The sequence below is a fragment of the Alligator sinensis genome, unplaced genomic scaffold (assembly GCF_000455745.1).
Source record: "Alligator sinensis unplaced genomic scaffold, ASM45574v1 scaffold653_1, whole genome shotgun sequence".
NCBI classification, from domain to species: Eukaryota; Metazoa; Chordata; order Crocodylia; family Alligatoridae; genus Alligator; species Alligator sinensis.
This window is the reverse complement of record NW_005842498.1, coordinates 954512-955226: the sequence shown is the minus strand read 5'-3', so window position 1 is coordinate 955226 and position 715 is coordinate 954512.

The window sequence follows — 715 nt, the reverse complement described above, 5'->3', positions numbered from 1 at the left end:
CCTGCTGAAGCTGGGCCTCTGGGTAGCCACGAGTGAAAGACACATGGGGCCAGAACGAAAACAAGTCAGAATGGGCCTGTTTCTGAGATCCCATGGGGTGGCAATGCCCCGAGACTAAGCACTGAGTTCTGGTCCTCGCTAGCAATGCTGTTTACCTGTTTTATCTAATGACTGTACTGAAAAATGCAGCACTCACACTGTGGTTACATGTGGTTAGCATCTGATTAAGTAGATTGTTCCCTATGGAAGCTCATGGGTCTCTGAACTAGTTAGTGTCTAAGGTGCTACCCTACCCTAACTTCTGACTATGGTAATCTGACATAACACCAGTGTGAAGCATGGCATTCCTCTGGGTTATACCATGGTGACAAAAGCAAGATATGACCCAATAAAGTCACATTGATGCAGGCAATAGGAAGCTCTAGACTGTATTCTACAGAGTGATGTGAGGACACATGTATGGCGATCAGAAATGTCTCTTGGCCCTACTGTGTGAGGTGGATTAGTGGGGCTAGGTGTCACGGGAGAGGTGTGAATTCAGAAGGGATATAACAGTGGAGAGAGTCAACTAGTATCCCATAAGGTGGCACAGGCTAGTGATAAAGGGCTGGAGAAGGTTAAGTGCTGTAGGCATGGAGGTTTGATGCGTCTCCAAGAAAAGTGAGGGGCCTACTACTAATCCATCAGACATTTTATTCTTCTCTATAGCCAGACA